Below are 21,943 nucleotides of genomic sequence, written 5' to 3' on the forward strand. Positions count from 1 at the left end.
CACTGAGGGCTGTTGGGGGAGGGGTGCGTGTGACTAATGAGTCTGCACTGAGGAGGCTGGGTGGTGCTAGAAGCCAGAGCCAGTGACACTGGCTGAAAGGGAGCTGCCAAGACGCCCTGAGAGGAGTGGGGCGGGTGTACAGAGGTGGGGAGGTATGTAGGGCACCCGGGCTCAACTTGGAAACCAGTCTGACAGGAGCAGAGGCCTGTCGGTATGGTATAAAATAAGGTTCACTTGGAGAACACTGCAAGGTTCCCGGTGCTGCTCCTGGACAAAGCGAGCCACGTATCAGGGGGAAAGGGCAAGAGGAAGGGCACTGAAGAGTCAGGGAACAAATCACCTGTGAAAAGCCTTCCTGACAAGAGGAACTTCCTGGAGCCACTAGGAAATTGGGATCCTGCCTACAGTCCGTGTCTTCAGAAAATTCGTTTCAGAAATCTGATTTCTGAATGGCATTGCTCAGCCATGGGGTTCACCAAGGGAGAGTCTCCCTCCCCACCTTGTTGCCCTTTCCCCTCCCCTTTGTGGAGCCCAGTGATGTAGCAGTTACACATTGCACTGCTAAACACAAGGTCAACACTTCGAAACGACCAGGCACTCTGTGGCAGAAAGAAGAAGCTTTCTTCGCCCATCAAGAGTTATAGCCTAAGAAACCCACAGCAGCAGTTCCAACCTGCCCTATAGGGCTGACTCAATGGTCATGAGTTTGGTTTTTGTTGGTAGCTTAAAGCTACTAGGGGTGCTATGGAAGAAAAAGCTGGTGATTGGTTTCTGTTTAAAAAAAAAAAAATCAAAGCCCTTACCATTGTGTCTACTCCAAATCACAAACCAAATCCAGTTAAACTCCCTGTCATCCAGTTGATTCTGACTCATAGCGACCCAAAGGACAGAAAAGAAGTGCTCCTCTTTCTCTGGAGGAGCATGGCTGGTGGGTTTGAACCACTGGCCATGGGGGGAGCCAACAATTGTGGAATCAAATACACCAGTGGGTCAAGCAAACCCTGTGGAACAGTTCTGCTCTGTAATGCGTGGGGTCACCATGAGTCCGGTGGTGTGGGTTTCATATTTGGTTTGTCTTGGGTTTAAGTTCTCTTGTGTAATAGTTCAACTGATTGAAGAAAACTGTAATTCAACTTTTTTAAAAAAAAAATGCATTTGTCGTGAGTCAATTCAAGAGCAAAAGACAACTATCCAGCAGGACAAGAAGACAGTAAAAGGAAAAAGAAGAAAGAACTAGGAGGCAAAGGGCATTTATAGAGGTCTAAATACAGGCATGAACATATGTAAATATATTTATATATGATGGGGAAATAGATCTATGTGCGTATATTTATAGGTTAAGTATTACAGTTGAAGTTGGACATTGGACCTCTACTCAAGTACTCCCTCAATACAAGAAAACTTTGTTCTATTAAATGTCATTCCATGAAGCTCACCTTCCCGACATAATCACCAAAGACAAAGTGGGTACATAAGCAAATGTAGTGAAGAAAGCTCATGGTGACCGGCTATAAAAAGATATAGCGTCTGGGGTCTTAAAGGCTTGGAGATAAACAGGCGGCCATCTAGCTGAGAAGCAACAAAGCCCACATGGAAGAAGTACACCAGCCTGTGCGATCACGAGGTGTTGATAGGATCAGGTATCAGGCACCAAAAAACAAAAAATCATATCATTGTGAATGAGGGGGGAGTGCAGAGTGGATGCCCAAAGCCAATCTGTAGGCAACTGGACATCCCCTTACAGAAGGGTCTTGGGGAGGAGACGAGCCAGTCAGAGTGCAGGATAGCGCCAATGAAACATACAGCTTTCCTCTAGTTCTCTAATGCTTCCTTCCCCCTCGCACATGATCCTAATTCTACCTTACAAATCTGGCTATACCAGGGGATGTACGCTGGTACAGATAAGAGCTAGAAAGACAGGGAATCCAGGACAGATAAGTCCCTCAGGACCAATAATGAAAGCAGCGATACCAGGAGGGTAAGGGAAAGGTGGGAGAGAAAGGGGGAACCGATCACAATGATCTACATATAACCTCCTCCATGGGGGATAGACAACAGAAAAGTGGGTGAAGGGAGATGTCTGACAGTGTAAGACATGACAAAATAATAATAATTTATAAATTATCAAGGGTTCATAAGGGAGGGAGGGAGGGAGGGAGGGGAAAATTAGGAGCTGATACCAAGGGCTCAAGTAGGAAAGAAAATGTTTTGAGAGCGATGATGGCAACAAATGTACAAATGCGCTTAACACATGGATGGATGGATGGATGGATGGATGGATGGATGGATGGATGGATGGATGGATGGATGGATGGATGGATATAAGAGTAGTATGAACCCCCAATACAATGATTTAGAGAGAGAGAGAGAGAGAGAGAGAGAGAGAGAGAGAGAGAGAGAGAGAGAGAGAGAGAGAGAGAGAGAGAGAGAGAGAGAACTATCTATCTTGGAACACATGAAGTCCCTCTGGACATTTCTGATCTGACCAGGGCATCTTTTATCTCTGGCCCATGTTGACAAACATCACAGGCGCTACTTTTCAGAGGGTAGCACGGACATCCTCCCCGAGTTCAATGACAGAAATTAGCTGCTCCTCGGTAATCCCCACCACCCTGTGAAGCTGGCCGCCTGAGCATCTTTATCCCTCTTTTCCTGATTCGGTTCCTGAGGCTCAAAGAGGTGAATGTGCCTTGGGGACATGTAGTTGGGAAGCTGTGGAGACAGGATCTAAAGCAGATCTTGTCACTTCAGGTGTGAGACTGTTCACACCTTCCCACAGCTGGCTGGCCCTTGGGTAAGGGCACCAACTCTTGAGATTTCAGGCAACTGTTTACCAGTCTCCTCGTGCATCCGGGTCAAAATGGGGCTAAAATGCCTATCTGAAATCCTGACCAAAGAGAGCCAAGCAGGGATTGGGGTGATATGAAGATTTTTTTTCCAAGAGAACAAAGTGCCATGCATATTAAAAGGAATATTTTCTATGGGACACGATTAGTTGGATGGGCGGGCGCGGGGGCAGCATTATTTCTTAGGTGAAAAAGTTCTGAAATGCTTATCTGCTCACCATGCATCCCCTATCCCTACCAGCAATATAAAGGCAGCGGCCTGTGGCCGCCTAGGGGTCAGCTCAGCTGCTCCGTCTATAATTATTCTAGGAGATTCTGCTGACAGTGATTCATCATCACCTCCTGGCAGGGTGGGGCAGCCTCCTCCCAGGATGCTGTGGATTTCAGGGCGATCGCGTGCTCCATTTGATGCTGGCACCCTTGAGCTGCACTCGACAGACTGTCAACTACAGATCTCTAAGTCAAACCGAAATCAAGCCCACCAACCTAGAGTTAATTTGGGTTCTTAACTTCCCGATATAGGGCTCCTGAGACTGCCCACACCATTAGTTCTTAACCTTCCTAATGGCTCAACCTTTTAATATAGTTCCTCATGTGGTGGTGACCCCAACCATAAAATCATTTTCATTGCTACTCCATAACTATAATTTTGCTACTGCTATGAACTGGGGGACCCCTGTGAAAACGTTGTTCAACACCCCCAAAGGGGCCACAGCCCACAGGTTGAGTTGAGAACCACTGCTGTACATCTTTATGGGAGCAGACAGACCCATCTTTCTCTCCAGGAGCAAGCACCTGGGTGGTTTAATCCTCCAACCTTGCAGTTGGCAGTCCAGTGCCTAAGTGCACAACATCAGCACTCCTTTCTGTAAGTCAGAGGTGTTGACTGTTTGGGGTCCTCTCTGAGGTTGCCATTGTTCTTATCTACTGTCCACAGTGACTCACTAGGGAGGTTGCTGGTTGTCACCCAGGAAATTCTGACACACAAAGATGCCCAGCGCACCAAGTGGAAGAGCTCAAGATCTTCGAGGCTGGGAGGCTGCAGAAGCCCCTTCCACTTAGGAGACTTGAACCTCTCCGCTCATCATCAGCTCTTCACCATCGGTGCCACCTAAGGACAGCCAGATTTCTATAGAAGGGAACAAAATGTTGCCCAGCTCAGGACTGTGTCCAGAATCATTTTTACACCTGAGTTCACCTTCTCAGAAGAAAAACCAGAAACAAATGCTGAAAAGAAAGCTGCTGCGCTGAACTTGGGAGACTTCTAGAGGAGGACGGGAAGGGTCACCCAGTGTGCCTCAGTGATGTAAGGTCACACCTTGTCCCCAAACTTACACTGTCCCAACATGGTGTCTCCACGGGAACACCAGTGTCTAGCTGGAGAAGCAATCAGGAAGTGAGAACACACAAAGTCCAATCTGTGAGCCTCTTGGTATTTTCTTGTCTGCACCTACCAACCCTTTGGCTGCCAACATGTCTGCCACTCCCTGAACGAGTAGTCAAGGCAAGGATCACCTTGAAAGACAGACGGCTACTGGAGACAGCCCGCCCCTAAGACAACACGTGTTGTACGCTGGGGGAGCTCTTTGTTCAGTCCTGGTCACCCGCATCTGGGGCGTCTCACCAGATTGCACGCTGTGCCACAGGACAGGATTAGAAGCCAATCTTTTTGTTCCCTTCTTCCCTGGATCCAGGAAGTCCCATGGCCTAGTGGTTACACACTGGGCTGTGAACTGCAAGGCCAGGCGATCCTCGGGGAAAAGATGAAGCTTGCTGCTCCTGTAAAGAGTTACCGTCTGGGGAACCCAAATAAGGGGCAGTAAAGAGTTACCGTCTGGGGAACCCAAATAAGGGGCAGTTCTAGCATGTCCTAGAGGGTCCCGATGAGTAGAAATTGACTAGACAGCGTGAGTTTGTTTTGCTTGGTCCCTGGAACCAAAGGAGAAGGATTCAGAATGAAGGCCCCAGGAGTCCCATGGGTCCTTTTTGTTGGTGGTTTGTTGTTTTCTGCACGGTACTGCTAACTGTCAGAGGCAACCAAAGCAAAGCACTAAACGCACTGCCATGGAGTCCACTCTGATGAGTAGGGATGCCCCATGGGACATGGTGGAACAGCCCCTTTGGGCTTCCACAAGTGTAACTCTTTATGGGAGTAGGAAGCCTCGTCGTTCTCCCTCAGAGTGGCTGGTGGTTTCAAACTGCTGACCCTTCTCGTAACCACTATGCCACCAGGGCTTCTATCTATCCAACAAGGGCAGTCTTTTTATCCCCTGGAAGGACTCACCCCTCCAGGGGCCCATCTCTGGGCACACTCACTGACATCTCCCCATTTCTGAGGGCAAGACAACTCCTTCCAAAGCTAATGTGTTAATGATAAGTTACCCCATTCTTTTGGCAAGAGTCAAACTAAAAGGACTTGAAATGCCATCAGCAAAAAAAAAAATCATTGCCCATTCCTGAGCAGCAGAGAAAACAGGGTTGGTTTCAAGGGCTGTGTCCGCCTGCAAGAGCTTTCTGGTTTCAATTAAACCTTCAAGTCTCCAAGGGGAAAATTGGCATTCTGAGGCCCTGCCAAGTTTCAGTGGCTCCGCAGGAACCCAGAAAGGATGTCCCATCCGTCTAGCTAGTTCTCATCTTCCTCGCTTTGCATATTCTACAGGAGCTTTGGAGCAGAGATTAAAGTACCAATAAAAATAATGGTCAGGTTGAGAGGAACTCTCCTCTCATAGACCCTTATGTTTGTGCCAGAGAAGTATCGATTCGGGCCCTAATGGAATTGAAAGTCAAGATAACAGCAGAAATGGAACAGGGACTCCAGGGGAAATGTCTACCTATTTATTTATTTCTTCTTCAGCAAAATTCTGCCCCCTGCCTCTCCCAACTGACCATTTTCACCGTGCCTGCTTACAAGGATTTCATGCACGATTTTTTCTTCCCTCAATAACCCTCCTTTGGGGTCAGGTTATTTACAAAATCCTTTGCTAGGAGTTCTCTACAGGGCCTGGCAATAAGGACACTATGAAACTATTTGGATCAGCCAGGGCATCCCCCTGCTTGTCCACTGACTCTGAAATCCAAAGAGGAACTCCTAGCAGAACTTTGTGCAGGGAAACCTGGCCCTCAGCTCCACACCATAAGTTTGATCCATGCTAGGATTCAGATGCTCACACACAAGAGGGACACAGATCACAAGCCTCTGCTTCCCTGGCCCATTCATGAATTTAGAAGGCAGTGGAGAGTTTTTTCCAAAGCAGCAAGTGGCAGGCTTCCTAACCTCCTACAACAAGCTCCTCCTTCAGTCCTGGACAAATCATCCCCTCCCCCAGCCCCAGTCCATTTACTCCCTTGTCACCTCTATTTTCCCTGCTAAGAGAGACACATTGGAGTTCCCTCCTTGGGCTTGCAATTGAGGTCCCTAGCTCCTCCTCCCCAGGCTCTGGTTACTTTTGTGACTGGCAGCTCACCCTGCACTCTGCTTGGGGAAAATACTGCCGCTCTCCAGGAGGAAGACTTTTTTTGAATGAGGGCTGAAGGTGTTGCAGTGGGGGTGGGTGGGGGGATTCTGTGTTGGGTAGAATGCTCCAGGTGCTTATTCTGCAAACCAAGAATTCTTGGGCTACTGTCCCTACAGCTGGCAAATGCTCTTCACTCCACCATGCCTGGGCGCTTCCTCCTCTTCAGCTCTGAGACCAAATAACCTCTCCTAACCCCCTTGTTCAGGTAGCAAGCCAGCCTTTTAAGCACAACACAAATCGCACCACCATCCATTTCACCCTTGAGCCCAGGGACTTCAGGGCTGGGCAGAAGCGAACCCTCCTCCCTTAAACTGGGAGCTTAAGGACCCAGAAAGCTACAGCTAGCTGGAGAAAGGGGACGGGCTGTAAACTGTCTACATTTTAAAGAGCTACAAACTTTCTCCGCCCTTCCACGCCCCAGACCGCTAGGCTCCGCCTTCCCATCCCTGCCAAGCAACGTCTTACTGGGGAGTGCAAAGGAAACTCTAGGAGAAGGGGTCCTGGGCTGGCCCCAGAGTAGCAGATGTGGCAGTCACAGAGCAACACCCTTCCTCTCCAAGCCCTTCCACGCCCCCTCCCCCTACCAAGCCCCCCCCCTTGCGCACGCCCTCAAGCCCCTTTTGCCAGTGAACATGGGTTTGCAAGAAGCCCAGGCAGGGGCTGTACCTGTCTGATTATTTAAGTAGGTAAGGGATGGAGGCCAGACTGTCATATCTTCTGGTGAGGGCTACTTGATGGAATTCGCTTTTAGTACCAATCCACAAGGAAAGGAAGGAAATTGGGACAGAGAGCTAAGGAATGAAAAGGGAGAGAAGAAAAACAATGTAAACTGAGAACACCTCTGTTTCTTTAGGGGCCCTGGACTCTGACCAAACTTTCGGGGGGCCGGTATTAATAGTTATGCGGAGCTGGGCAGGAGTGAGATGGCAGGGAAAACTAGCTGCTGTCGAATTGCAGAATAAACGGCCCCTTCAGAGAGTAGCTGCTGCTGGGGAAGAGACACCAATTGCCCTTTTAGCATTAGGCGTCAACCATGAGATTATCAGGACAGTTTATTTGAAGCGGAAACGAATCGGAAATCCTTCCCTCAACAGTCCTTTAAGCCAGAAACACACAATCGGCAAAGACACACATGAAGAATACATGTAGCATCAGAAGCAATGAGAACCCCCCCCAAACACACACACACACAGCAGCTCCAGCCTTATCTCCTTCCTACTTCCAATTACTCTACTTTCCGTTCTCCAATGAAAATATTTCCACTTGGATCCAATTTCAGAATTGGTCTAAAGGGGTGGTTGGGGGGGGGGGCTGAGGAATATGGAGCATGCCTGCAGAGTGTAGGGACCAGGGACAAGAATACAGCATTTTAGACAGCAACTATTTTTTTTAAAGAACCAGCATGCTCTACCGATCAGAATTTGCTATTACCCAACAATGCTTCCATCACAAACAGACGCTAAAAGCAGCCACCACCGCTATCACCATCTTGCTCAAGATCTGCTGGGTCGTTTGCCTCACTTTGTCTCGGTGGAACTTCTCAGCCAGTGTTTTGGTCCACAGGATAACGGTTGGCAAGACAAAAACAATAAATCGATACGGAAGGGTTTCCTTTCCGGAGTGATTTCCCACTAGAAACCACCAAACGGGGAAGCCTGCCACTACTTCCCAAACCCCTGGCTTTACTAGAAACACACACACAATGCGTGCTCTCCCCTACCCTCCAAACACACATACACACACCCCAAAAAAGCATTCCTCTTGCTTCTAAGGGAATTCCTGTTTTTTCAGAGTCCCCAAAGTAGACAACACAAGCAAGAAACTCACATCCGTGGATGAATAACGTCAGAGAAAGACTAACACACAGCCACAACACAAGCACACACCAACCTTCGCCCGCAGCACCACTTCTTCTAATAAGGACACGTTAGATTCTGCTGCATCCCCCTCCTCACAGCCACCCCACCCCCACCCCCACTCCACCCCTGATGCAAAAGAGAAAGAAATCCAACTAGGTTACCATGAAGCTCGCTAGCTCCACTTAACCTGCAAGTTACAAAGAAACCAATATATCGCTGGGGATGTGTGTGTATATGTATACCCATACATGCATACATACATCTGCCGCCTTCCCACTCCAGTCCCTGCCCCATCTTGCTCCGCAGTCCAGTCTACTTCACCAACGCCAAAGGCGCCCGCCCAGGCAGCCCAGGCAGGACTCCCCCAGGGAGGGGGTAAAAACCAGGGGGCGGTGGCAGGGGGCGAATCCAAGAGGTGAAACTCAAACAAGCTCCCACTCCTCCAGCCCGACCCTCCACCATCGCCGCCACCAAGGGGTCACTCCAATTCAGCCAGCCAGCATCGCTGCTCACCCGTGGGCCGCCCAGCCACTTGCCCAGCCCCAGCCCCAGCCCCCAAGCGGCCCCCTCACCCCTGCTCCCTGGTCCCCTCTCCCCTTTCCCGCCCATTGCAAAGTCAAAGCCCTGGCGAGGCGACGTGAACTTTTGCTTGCCAGGCACACATGCCGCCCCCTGCTCCAGGCGCGCGGGGGCCCGTGGCTCCCTGGCCAAGGTCGCCGCGCGTGCTCACCCATGTCCCGGAGGCTCCGACTCCGCTGGCCCCAGCGCTCGCTCAGATCCCGGCTCCGCTCGCTCGGCCGAGCCCCCAAAGGTGCTGCTGCGGCAACTCCATGGCCAGGAGCATCTGTCAAGCAGCGAGCCGCGGGCGGGCAGCCCCAGCTCGCGGTTGGGGGGCGGGGGGGGACGCCGGGGGCCCCGGGCGCGCGGAGGCGGCGGCGAGCGGCGGGCGCCCCGGCCGGCCCCGCGCTTCCCGCCCGGCGCGGCCGCCTCCGCCGCGCCTCCGATTTCTGGAGAGAGATATCAAGGGGGAAAATGGCGTCTCCGGAGCCCGAGGAGTCCGGGAGTAATCACATTCACACACACGCGCGCGCGCACACACACTCACACACGCCGCACACACACACACTCGCACGGCGTGCGGCGAGCCCGGCTAATTTTAGCAGGAGCCAGGGGCAGGAAAAAAAAAAAGATGAAAAGAAAATCGATCTCTCTCCCCTCTTCTCTCTGGTCACTGGTTTTTCTTCTTTTGCCTTTCCTTTGCGTTTTTGCCACCCCCCGGGCTTCCAGGGATGGAGCGGAGCTTTGGAAAAGGTCGCTGGGCCCCCGCACGCAGGGGCGACGCGCCGAGAGCTAGGAGGGCTCTTTCGCCGAGCTGGGCAGTTGGGGCCGTGGCACTGGGCGGCCCTGCCGCCACTGGTCCCCCGCGCTCGCTAGTGCTGCCTCCGCCGCCGCCGCCGCTCCATGGCCGCGCCCGGCCCGCGCCCCCGCCGCGCCCCGCGCCGCCCGCCGCGTCCCGGCGCGCGCTGGAGTGGGGTCGGGCCCGTGCGCCCGCCTCCCGCGCCCTCTCCCGAGTCGCGGAGTGCTAGTGAAAGGAAGGGGGAGGGGGCGGGCGCGCGAGGGGGAGGGTCGGAGCGCGGCCGAGCCCAGCGGGGAGCGCCACCCCGCCAGCTGCCTCGGAGGGGGCGCCCACCAAGCTCCCTCCCGGGCCGGGCAGCCGCTTTCCGCGGGTGCCGGGGTCGGGTGTGGAGGAGGCACAGCCCGGGGCGGGCCAGCCAGCGACCTCTCCGGCCACCCCCACGCTCAGGAGGGTTTCGGTCAATTGGAGGGAGCCGGGCGCTGGCCCGCGAAGAAGGCAAACAGTTCGCGGAGGCCGCTCCGGGACCGCTCGCCGCCCGCCGCGCCCCTCCTGCTCCCCAGCGCCCTCGCGGCCCAGTGGCTCCTGCGTGCCCGAGTCAGCCGCGGAGACTGGGCGGCCGCGGGGACCGCCGCGGGCTCGGCACCGCTTCCCGGGCTCAATACTGCCACTATCTGACACAACAGGAGCAGTGTTGGGGGTGTGTGGGGGGTGGGGGGGGGAAGCTGAGCAAGGCGTGAGATGTGATAGGCTCTGGAAACTGGGGGCTTTTTTTCTTAACCTGGTAATTACATTTCACTTTCAGGGATTTATTTTTTTTGTTAAGCTACATGTATGCATTCAGATGCCTGTGTGCGTTTTTTTCGCTAAGCGCCAGAAGGGTAGACTTAATGAAGGAGAGGACACTGAGAACTGACAAAAGGATTTACCTAGACAGTTTCCTGTTCAGGGTGGTGGGACTGAAGAAGATGGGGTATCTCTGGGTCATACCCCAACAGTCATAGTTTTCATCACTTTTTTAAAAATTTGGATACCCCTAGGACCACTGAAGACTGGAGCCAGCAGGGACATTATAAGACAATACAGGACAGAGGGGACTGGTTTTGCTTGTCATCTCCTGGTAAAGCCTCCGCAGAACTCTTTTCCCTGGAGGATGCCTGCCTCCCAGGCAGGAGATCAGAGGTTTTGCACGTTAGAACTACAGGATGATTTGGAGGGAGGGGGTCCCCTCACCAGTACTGCCTACCTGGTTTACCTGCTGGCTTTGTCCAGAGCCTTCTTCACCTCATCCCTCTTCCCAGGGGAATTAAGGGAGACAGGCCCCTGGGGACACAGGGGGCTATTTATTGAGCTGCTGGCCACAAGGTTACCCACCATCTACTCAGCGGAAGAAAAATGAAAGTTTCTACTCTTAAACAGTCTTAGAAACCCGCAGGGGCATTTCCACCTTGTGGGGTCTCCATGATTCCTAATCCCCTTGATGGCAGTGAGTTTAGTTTTGGTGTGGGGGGCTCTCTGGAGCGGATTCAATGTGGTTCTGAACATAGAGTTCACTCCCCTTGAACCCCAAAGTCCTCTTGTGATTCCCCTCCCCCACCCAGAAGAGTGTCCTGATTGCCCACAAACTTCCTCTGTTACTCATCACCCTGGCTTAGAGCAAGGTTTCCGTAGATCGTGTACGATCTTTTATACTGGAGTATGGTTGTAGTATTGGTAGATTAGGTTGAGCAGATTTCAACTGGGAACGGCTTTAGAGGACACAGTGGAGCTGCCACCTAGGGTTTCCCTGGCTGTCCTGTGGACAGGAGGAATCCCAGAGCAGCTGGGGGGTTCCAAAAGGCACTCTGTGGATTTGTAGCCAAGCCCGTAACACGTGAACCCCTAGGGATCTCAGGACTGTGGCCAGTAGTGAGAGAGCAATGCTTGCATGGGGCTGGAGTTCTGCAGATGTGGCAAGCTGGTGCTGTGGGATAGAAATCCCTGCAGGAAACACTAAGATCAAACAATCATTCGCTTGATTCCAATGGCATCGGTCCATTTGCTTGTGTAAATGGTTGTGAAACCACTGATCAAAGCCCATTGTTGTTGTTGTTAGGTGTCTTTGGGTGCAAAAAGAACGAAGCCCTGCTTGGGCCTGTGTCATCCTCACAGCTATTGGATGTACCCATTTTTGGAGCCATGGAGTCCCTTCATCTCCTCTAGGGTCTTCCTCTTTTTACATGACCCTCTGCTAAGCATGGTGTCCTTTCCCCAGGACTGGGCCTTCCTGATGACATGTCCAAAGTATGTGAAGAGCTCAGAGTGTAGGATTATTGTCATCCTTACACCCAAGTCTAGTCCATTGCTTTATCTTTCCTCTCTTGTCCTCTCTCCCACCTCACCTCTGGTCTCCAGAATCTGTTCCTTTAGGATGAGTCATTTACTTGGTTTTAAAATATTTTTTCTTTGAAAGAGTGTTTCCATATAATACTTGTCCTTTTGTGACGGACAGATTTCACTCCCAATGATGTTCTCCAGGTCCATGCATGTCATGAGGTGCTTCATGGTTTAGTCATTGTAGTTACATGGCACTCAGTATTCCATTGTGTGTATGTACCGGAGTGTTTTTAACCACTTTTCTGACAGGAAGGCTGCTTTCATCTTCAGATGTCTCCATCCCCTTGCTAGGGTGAACAGTGTTGTGCTGAACATGGGGGTGCCTACGCCTATCGACGGATGTCAAGTTATATTTAATGAAAGAGTAAACCATAAGCGAGAGAAGAGAAATCAAAGAGTGATGAATAAACTTGTGTGGGGGTGAGGGTGGGGTTAAAAAGTTGAATATAGAATTGAGAATCTGAAATATCAATTACCTAATTTACAATAAAATTTGAAGAAAATATATTTTGAACAAAATAAAGTCACGTGTAGGACATTTTCTATCATTTCCAAATCTTGGTGATGTAGTGGGCTATGCCTTGGGTTGCTGACTGCAGACAGAAGGCATTCTGCAGGAGAAATGGATTCCTTCTGCTCCAATACAGATTTATACCCTTAAAAAAACCCAAAGGGACTGTTCTACTCTGTCTTTTTTTTTTTTTTACATATCAGTGCGAACATTGTTTTCATAAAAGTTACACTGAGAGAGCATGCACTTACATTCAGTGCCTGGGTTACGCACAAGTCCGACTCATATGCAGTTTGTGCTTACAAACCAACTCTGGAAAAGCAACCTGTAACAACTTTTCAATGAGCCAGCACAGAGTTGCACGTAGAACCAGGCGGCAGATCTTAATCTTCCACTTTCTTTTTTTTTTTTAAACATTTTATTAGGGACTCATACAACTCTTACCACAATCCATACATTTACATACATCAATTGTGTAAAGCACATCTGTACATTCTTTGTCCTCGTCATTTTCAAAGCATTTGCTCTCCACTTAAGCCCTTTGCATCAGGTCCTCTTTTTTACCCCTCTCTCCGCTCCCCCCTCTCTCATGAGCCCTTGATAATTTATAAATTATTATTTTGTCATGTCTTGCCCTGTCCGACGTCTCCCTTCACCCTCTTTTCTGTTGTCTGTCCCACAGGGAGGAGGTCACATGTATATCCTTTAATCGGTTCCCTTTTTCCAACCCACTGTCCCACTACCCTCCCAGTATCTCCACTCACACCCCTGGTCCGGAAGGTATCATCCGCCATGGATTCCCTGTGCCTCCAGCTCCCATCTGCACCAGTGTACATCCTCTGCTCTATGCAGACTTGCAAGGTAGAATTCAGATCATGAGAGTTGGGGGGAAGGAAGCATTTAGGAACTGGAAGAAAGCTGTATTCTTCATTGGTGCTACGTCGCACCCTGACTGACTGACTCATCTCCTCCCCTAGACCCCTCTGTAAGGGGATCTCCAGTAGCCGACAAATGGGCTTTGGGTCTCCACTTTGCACTTCCCCCTTCATTCACTATGGTAAGATATTTTTTCTGATGATGCCTTTTACCTGATCCCTTTGACACCTCGTGATCACACAGGCTGGTGTGCTTCTTCCATGTTGCTTCTAAGTTAGATGGCCGCTTGTTTACCTTCAAGCCTTTAAGACCCCAGACGCTATCTCTTTTGATAGCTGGGTACCATCAGCTTTCTTTGCCAAATTTGCTTATGCACCCATTTGTCCTCGGCGATCGTATCATGGATGTGTGCATCCAATGACATGATTGTTTGTTCTTTGATGCCTGATAACTGATCCCTTCAGAACCACGTGATCATACAGGCTGGTGTGTTCTTCCATGTGGGCTTTGTTGCTTCTGAGGTAGATGGCTGCTTGTTTATCTTCAAGCCTTTAAGACCCCAGATGCTATATCATTTGACAGCTGGGCCCTATCAGCTTTCTTCACCACATTTGCTTGTTCACCTGCTTTGTCTTCAGCAGTTGTGTCAGGAGGGTGAGCATCATAGAATGGCAATTTAATAGAAGAAAGTGTTCATGCATTGAGGGAATACTTGAGTAGAGGCCCAATGTCCTTCTGCCACCTTAATACTAAACCTATAAATATAGGCATATAGATCTATTTTCCCATCCTCATATATATTTGCATATGTACATGTCTTTGTCTAGACCTCTATAAATGTCCTTTGCCTCCTAGCTCTTTCCTCTATTTCCCTTGACTTTCCTCCTGTCCCACTAGCATGCTCAGTCCCCACCTGGTTTCAGCTATACCTCTTCGTTACCTTACCCTTGATCATTCCCTACTAGGCTTCCTACACCCTCCTCACCACCAATTTGGATCAATTGTTGTTCCTTTGTCCCTGGGTTTGTTAACACCACTTCCTTTCCCCCCACTTCCCCCTATCCCATGTCCCCCGGAACTGTCAGTCCTGTTGTTTTCTCCTCCAGATAGTTCATCCAGCCTATCTTATTTAGACAAACCTGTGGAGATAATAACCTGCACAAAGACAAGTCTACTCTGTCTTATAAGTCGGAATCGACTCAACAGTGGGGAGTTTGGAGTTCTGGGTTTTCCAAATGGGGAAGTTGAATCCCAGAAATCAGATGACCTTGCTGGTTGTGTTATTGGAGCTGGAACTAAAACTTATGCCCAAATCCCTTCTGCTCTATCGCCTGGGCACACTCACAGACCCGCTTGTGTTGTCTCATTGGCTTCAGCAGTGATTGAGACAAGTACACGCCTTCTTAAAAGTTCACTCCGGTAGACAGTAAGTTGACCTGTAGAGCTGCGGTTGATCTGGGAGACCACCTAGTCAGACCGCGTTGTCTTAAAGCTGAGAAACTGGTAGAAAGACAATGCCCTGGGAATCACATAGTTACCACAAAGTTCTGAGTAGACATTCTGCCCCACAACTTCCCATCTTGGGAAACTCCCTTCCATGTAGCCCATCTTTTGATCATGAGAGAAGAAAGGAGCGGAAAGAAAGGAGGATACAGGCATTTGGGGGTGGGGGGGACAGATGCTATATGATGGGACTTCAAAAAGTTCGTGGAAAATGGAATGAGAAGATAATGGAATTTCTCCACAAACTTTGTGAATCCTCCTAGTACAATCTATGATCCATACTAGAAGTATAATATAGATGCAATAAGTCTTTGTAGTATATATTATATGAACCGGAACAGTAAAAGGTACATGTGTGTTGTATTTATATAACATCTGGTTAGGAGTCCCTTGGTCGTGCAAATAGTGAAGCGCTTGATAACTAGACACACAGTTGTTGGATCAAACACACTCAGAAGGACTGCGCAAGGCAGGCCTGGCAATTAAAATTCATTTCCCCAATGTCACCGCTTTGAAAGCCCTACGGAGTTGCTCCACACTGCACACAGCAGGCCACTGCCGGTGAGAACCAGCTCAATACAACTAACAACAGCAAGATCTACAAGGACAATTTATATAGTGACTTAATTAACCATTGCCTTATGAACGTGAGTGGGATATTTACAAATAAATATGGCATGGTATATGCATAAATACATTAGCTCTTCCGAAATAGCTGCATTCAGAGTCATATTAGAGTTTTGATTTCTACTTCAAAGATCACCACCTTATACTTGAAAAACAACCAACTCATTGCCATCGACTCAACGCTGACTCATAGTGCACTGCAACCCCAAGACTGTCAATGTTGATGGAAATAGAAACCACAGTTTTTCTCCCACAGAGCTTCTGGCAGCTTCGAACTCATAGCCACTAGACCACACGTAACACAATACATCACAAATTGTAAGCAGCAATGTGCTTTATATTTGTGGGGGATTCAAAGAGCTCCTAGGAAAATTCCATAACTTTTTCATTCCATGTTGTCCTAAACATTGTTAAGGCCCCTTAGGTGTACTCAAAATTCAAACTCTATGCTATCAAGTTGATTACAATTCATAACCATCCTATAGAACTGACCAGAACTGCCCCTGTGGGTTTCCAAAGCTGTGACTCCACAATAGAAAACCTCCTCTTTCTCCTGCAGAGTGCCTAGTGGTTTCGAACGCTAGAAGCTCTGCAGGTAGAAGCCCAATGTATGACCATTGCAGCACTAGGGTTCCTCATTCAGTACATAGCCTTTCAGTGCACAGTAATTGTGGCAGTTCCATAATCTCCTACCAACCTGAGAAGGGTTGGAGTCAAGCCTGTCAATCAGGTCACAGCTTGATCCCCAAAGGGGATGTGATCCACAGGTTGAAAACTGCTGACCTAAGCCATAAACTGGCCCTGCTGGCCTACCTGCCACCTTCTTCCACCTTAACTCAATGACCTGCAAGGTGATCATCCCCCTAGGACTTCGGTGTCAGAAACAAGCTCATTTTCCCATTTCTGAAGCTGAGTTAAATAGAGAAGGAAATAAAGCAAGCCTGCCCACTCTTCCTTTACAGAACACTACGTAGATACCAAGGAGTATAACCACATGCTGAGTGATAGTCCTTGATTCTCACCTCTCTGGAAAATGAAGTACAATGATCTAATACAGTGCTTCCCGACACGTACTATGAATCAGAATTACCTAAGGGGATCACTGGGTTTCGTCCTGATTCAATTGGTCTTGAGTGCACTCAGCATCTCTCTTTCTAATAAACACCCTGTTGATTCTAATGTGCAACCAGCATTGAGAAATCACTGATCCAACTGAAAGGACATGACCTCACAATGTAATCAGGATACTTCCCTCCTACTCGCCTAGGTTTGTTATCATTAATAAAGGTGTTTTAAGGAAATGATAACAACAATTTTATATGCAGTAATGAGGCTGGGTTTGGCATTTGGGTGGCATTCTGCAAGGGTCATGATGGAGAGTGTGTTACAAGGTGCAATGGAAAGACCATCGATTGGATCTTTACAGAGATTCCATGGTAAGCTTATTTAGCAAGTTCCCTTATCTCTCGGCCCCTCAGAGCCCTTTGTGAAAAGTCTGGGACATCCTAACGTCATCTGAAGACTAAGTCCAACATAGAATTGTCTCCTTCTTTGGTGTTTGGACAGAAGAGTCTTCCACCAGCACCATGAGAACTTATTGAGGACAAGCAGAGTGGGACATGGAAGCTATCCGTGAATCTAAGAAAGGGTTTGGAGTTGGCTTGTTCCAGAGGATGTGACACGGCATGGGAATCTTCACTTAGCTGAGGTTATGGAAAGGCTGGTCTTAGCTCCATATCCTGGAAAACCGGGGTCTCAATGAGAACAGCCGTCTTAAACAGTAGTCTTGAGAGGTACGTATTGCAAAAGGAGATCAAGTGCCCTTATTTCTCCACCTCCTCCAACCCAGAGCTGTATACTTCTCGAATTTGGGGGCTTTTCATACTAGTGTCGTGGCTTTGCTGGATAACCCTGTGCTGAAACCTAGTATAGGCCTGGTGATGCTGTTGGGTAAAGTGTTGAACAACAGATCAGAGGTCAATGGTTCAAACCCACCATCTACTGCGCAGGACAAAGATGAGGCCATCGTTTACTCTACAGATTTAGAAAGTCTCAGATTCCCAATTTAGCATCGATATGAGTCCGATGGACTGGATGGCCATGATTTTTTGCCGTGGTTCTGTCAGCAATTCTGGAAGGAGCAGGTCTGTGTGGGTTTGGATCAGCAGATGCATAAAGAATATCCACATCTTAGCAGCCATCATGCAATCTTCACCATGCTGGATGGACATCCGTGCTGGGACAAGAGTGAATGCATGAGGTGGACAGTACAGATACAGGAAATGGCAGGTTTAGGTTCTAGTTCCACTCTGTAACCAATTGGGTGAAATTGACACATCATTTTGATCCTCTGTGCCTCAGTGTCCTCATCAAGAGATGTGGAAACATTCTCTTTGCCCTACGTTACCATGAGACACACAGAAAATAAATACCTGTTGTACAGCTACTTGGTGCAGTTAAACGGTTCCATTCAAGTCTGGGACTGATTCATAAATGCAATGTGGCCATGTGAATGATGTCCTCTCCATGCAGTGCAGCTCAAACATTCTGTGCTTTCCATCCCTTCTTAGTCAGGACTTGAGATAATAAACTTAAAGTTTATTGTGCCAACCTGGCCGATAGACACATGTGGAGTTAATTGAAGTGCAGAGAGTTAAATGGCTCCGTGAGCCTCACCTTTCTAGTTCTCGGGTCTCTTGCTTTGTGATTGTCGTACCAGGGTGCAGCTGCCTTAGCCAGTTCCCTGCTTCAGCTGGCAAGGCTCAATTCCTGCAAGACATTCCCAAGGAGAAGCCACATGGACCTACCCACATGGACCAACCCTGGTGCTGGAGCAGCCGTGTGGAGACTCCTGCCAGCCTTGAGATGCTTACACGTTCACTGATTCAGCTTTCCCCCTGCAGTCATAGTGTGTGTTTTGTGAGATGGAGGAGGATTTTGTGGATTGGTGTCAGACATATGAGTTAATGTTGGACTTGTAGGTTTGGGCAGCACTGGGTTGGGGTGTTTTCTTGATGCGCACTTAACCTTTATATAAAACTCTCTCATACACATATGAGTTTCTGTGGATTTGTTTCTCTAAAGTACCCAGACTATCACATCAGGCCATCTCCATTCCTGATGAGCCCCACTCCAGCCCTGATTTGGACTGGGGCTTTTCACTTTAATTTCTTCTAAGGGACAAGGGGGTAAGTAGGACCCAAGATGTAATTGCTCCTGGAAGGGAATCCCAGGTCCGACAATGACTGGATCGTTGTTTAGGAGCCGCTGCCTTCCTGGCTGAAAGAAATCCCCAAAGGAAGCCTTCTTGGCACATAGGTTCCTTGTGTGGATTCTCCAAAGAGTGACTTTCACTTCCTGAAAGGCAAGGAGGTAATGGGAGGAGCATTCTTCTGGGTTTTTATATCCTGGCTCTTTGTCAGTCTTTTGCCCCCTTTGACTTCAGAATATCCCCAATCTACAGCCAGAGCTGGAATGCACCCAATTTCTGCCTGGGCCCTAGCAGTCCAGCTCTAAGGTGTGTATGTGTGTATCACTCTGCACAGCACAGGAGCCAAAAGGAGACCTCGGAGGGATACCACTGGAAGCTGGAGACTGGCATCCCCCTCCCACCCCTAAGGATCCCCCCCACTCGGGCCATAGTGAACAATAAGATGAACACGAACATATTGTCAGGATTGCTCATTTAAAAAGAGAGAAGTTTATTGATGAAATCCTGGGGACTATCAAGGACAACTGATCCAGGAAGGGCAGCCAGGCCCTGTGGGAACTGGGAAGGTGCCGGGAAGCTCTTTCCTCCCTCTCCAGGGCCATGCACTTTCTTACCTGCACGTCTTTCTATTTATTTTCTATCTTAGCCTCTTAGAAACAAGTTTTCTTTGCAAGATTCTTGTTTTGATTTGCTCATCACTTAGGCTTACATCTGTCTTTGGTTTCTCCAGAGCTCCAAACCACCCTCAACTGTTCTTTGGCAATCTTTTCTCTGACTCACTTTCCTCATTGGAGGGTGGGGGCTGGGGGGCATCTGGTGACCTAAGAGGGCATCAACGTTGCAATTCTGGTACCCATGACTGAGGGACCAGTGTACATGTGACCAACTAGCCTCAAGCTCTTTGTCAGCAGGCCTATAGGGAATGTGTTCACCATGGGCCATGGCTTGGACCCGCTCCCCATTGGTGTCTGCAGAGTAAAAACTCTCAGCCAGCTTCAGTGGCGGCCATACCAAGGCCACGTGGCCATCTAGAAAGAGCTTCGGATTTCATGTTAGATGACGAAGGGAAACCGACTGTACCTTAAACACACCTGGTGGAGGTGAAAGGAACTGAAAGGCTTCTTGGACGGAAGCACGCTCGTGTGAAGAGAAGAACGACTATGCCAGAGTCATGAATTTGGCAGTCAGTGGATTTGGGTCCAAATCACTTGCTTTTGAGGTTTCCCAATTATCGGCAGTTTAAGACTACCGTATCCTTGCTAGGAAGCCTGGTGATGTCGTGGGGTGCACGCTGAACTGCTAACCACAAGGTTAGCAGTATGAACCCACCGGCTGCTCTGTGAGAGGAAGAGGCTTTCTACTCCCTGAAAGAGTTACAGCCTCAGAAAGCCAAAAGGGGAAGTCCCACCCTACCTCGAGGGTGGCTATGACTTGGAATAAACTTGATGGTAGTGGTGTTTAAATGTATATACTTACAATTGTCGTGTTTTCTTTGCTTTGTGAGCCACATCTTATGCCTGCAGACCTAGCTTTGCCTTATCGGATGAGAGCTATTGAAAGCTTTACATTGTGTTTAACCCTCATTGCTTCCTTAAACAGTGTTCAGTGATTTAAGTTTTAACCTGCATAAGTGAACATTCTAAAAGCTTTCTAATATATGTATACTTTCCTTTTCTCAATAGCACTTTAAGATTTCTATCCTTTGCAAGATTAGTGGTACTATTTTTAGAATGACGATATATCTCATGGAGGTTACTTAAATTATATCTCCATAAGTTGATAAAGTCTCCTCTAAAGTGGATGAGGGATATCTATAAACTTTAGAGAAATGAATGGGTTTTAAGCTCATACTCAATCATAAACCCTAATCTAAGAACAATTTTTAGAGAGTGTGGTGATATAGTGGTTACATTTCGGTCTGCCAACCACAAGGTCAAGATGAGTGAGTTGCAATCAACTCAATTTCAGTCTTTTTAAATTTTTTTGAAGAACAATTTGTTCTTGTGATGCGACCCTGCTCAATACTTGCCTCATGAAGTGACCACAGAAGATATTGATGCTACAGAAAAATGTGAAGAAATCAGATGACATATGAACTATCAGACAGAATAATATCTGGGGTCTTAAAACCAGCAGACAGCTACGTGGGCGGTTATTTGGTTCACACAAAAGGAGCATGCTAGTTAGTCCATGTGCTGCGAGGATTGTAAATAATAAAACCAAACATTAGAAGAGAGAATTGTGTTAGAGCTTATAGTCTGAGCACCTGGTTTGCAAGAGGCTATGTATGGCCGTGAAAGCACAAATGCATTTACAGAGTGATCACGGATATTAAGTCTCCATTGAATTCCCTAGGACCATTGACAAGGTGTATGAATATCCTTGTCCTCAGATAGAGTGTTTTGACAAGTGGATTACTGGAGATATAGCTAGGGACAAGTATGAACATGTAAAGTAACTTCCATTAGCATGTTGAAGAAACAAAATGGGAAGAGGAAAAATTTCACACGATGCCTCATTGTCATTATAAAAAAATTAAAATGGAAAGTTTAGAGAAACACATATGTAATTACCGAAATTAAGATTTATCTAGATAGAGTTAATGGTTGACTAGCTACAATTGGAGAATAGACCAGTAAACTAGAAGTAAGATCAATAAAAGATGCCCTATAAATCAAATGTGATGGGTCTGTCAAACACCTTGTGATATGGACAACACTGGAGGTGCTGACTCAGCAAAATCAATCTCATAAAGATAAATATTTCATGACACCATCATTATAAAAGGGGAAGACTTCAATGATTACATAAGGCCAGAGGGGAGGGGAGAGGGGAGAGGCAGGGAGGGAAGGAGGGAAGGTGGGAAGGTGGGCGGGAAAAGAAAGAAGAAGAAGAAAGAACCACCTATCCGGGTGGGTGGGGCTTAGTGGAATACTGTTCGTGTTTTTGATGTAATGGGCTGTGCCACTAGATAATATTATGTTTCTCTTTGTTATATTCAATAAATAAAAGGGGGTAAATGAATAACATTCATTTTAAAAAAGAGAGAGGAAAGGGTCTCAACATTAAAAAAAAACAGCTTCCTTACCCACCAGACTCAAAACACTGGCCTGAGAGGCTGCAAATGGAGGACAAGTGAAATGGAAACTGGCTTAGAGTATTTCGTGAGGCACAAGCTACTTTCAAACAAACAAACAAAAAATTCAGATAAAAGAACAGGGAGAAAAAATAATGGGAAATTCAGATAAAAGAACAGGGAGAAAAA

The 21,943-nt window shown here is 48.2% G+C and overlaps 1 protein-coding gene across 2 annotated transcripts in view; it reads right to left on the reverse strand.

The window, feature by feature from the left end:
- SETBP1 (SET binding protein 1) overlaps positions 1-9,103 on the reverse strand; it is a 426,061-nt gene extending 416,958 nt beyond the window's left edge. The window contains exon 1 of one of the 2 annotated variants that reach the window (XM_075533043.1): positions 8,951-9,103. The gene's annotated coding sequence lies outside the window, so the exon portion shown is untranslated. Of the gene's footprint in view, positions 1-8,480; positions 8,565-8,950 lie in introns of those variants that run through there. The other variant, XM_075533044.1, reaches the window with a different exon arrangement.
- Positions 9,104-21,943: the final 12,840 nt, after the last annotated feature.

Source organism: Tenrec ecaudatus, chromosome 15 (assembly GCF_050624435.1).
Source record: "Tenrec ecaudatus isolate mTenEca1 chromosome 15, mTenEca1.hap1, whole genome shotgun sequence".
NCBI classification, from domain to species: Eukaryota; Metazoa; Chordata; class Mammalia; order Afrosoricida; family Tenrecidae; genus Tenrec; species Tenrec ecaudatus.